Below are 422 nucleotides of genomic sequence, written 5' to 3'. Positions count from 1 at the left end.
GTCTCACCTGGCTCCGTCCGCGCCGCTCCCGCCTCTGCCGCGTGCAGCTCCCCGCCCTGCCGCCCCCCCCGACCCGCGCGGCGCAGCCAATCAGCGCCCGGCGCCGCCGGCGCCGCTGGCCAATGAACGGAGCGAACGCGTCCCCGCCCAGCGCCACCGGCCGCCAGAGCACGCCCTTCTCCTCGACCGCAAGCCTATCCCGTGACCCGGCGCGGAGCGCGGCGCGGGGCGGGACCCAGCGCCCGGCGCCCAATGAGAAATCACAGCGCGTCCCATTGCTGCCAATCCGCGGCCGGTCAACCTTTCCCCTCAGAAAAGGGTGGGCGGTCACGGAGGGGGTGTGTGTGAAAATAAGCGGGGGGGCATAACCGGAGCGGGGGGGCGCCCCCTCAAGTGACCGGCCGGTGACCAGGCCCCCTTCA

The 422-nt window shown here is 73.9% G+C and overlaps 1 protein-coding gene across 2 annotated transcripts in view; it reads right to left on the bottom strand.

The window, feature by feature from the left end:
* MTMR4 (myotubularin related protein 4) overlaps window positions 1–32 on the bottom strand; it is a 58,379-nt gene extending 58,347 nt beyond the window's left edge. For both annotated transcript variants that reach the window (XM_010585927.1, XM_010585930.1), the window contains exon 1: window positions 8–32. The gene's annotated coding sequence lies outside the window, so the exon portion shown is untranslated. The remainder of the gene's footprint in view (window positions 1–7) is intronic.
* Between the last annotated feature and the right edge of the window lie 390 nt (window positions 33–422).

This window comes from Haliaeetus leucocephalus, unplaced genomic scaffold, assembly GCF_000737465.1.
Source record: "Haliaeetus leucocephalus isolate CR32 unplaced genomic scaffold, Haliaeetus_leucocephalus-4.0 Scaffold136, whole genome shotgun sequence".
Classification (NCBI taxonomy): domain Eukaryota; kingdom Metazoa; phylum Chordata; class Aves; order Accipitriformes; family Accipitridae; genus Haliaeetus; species Haliaeetus leucocephalus.
This window is presented reverse-complemented; position numbering and strand designations above follow the sequence as displayed.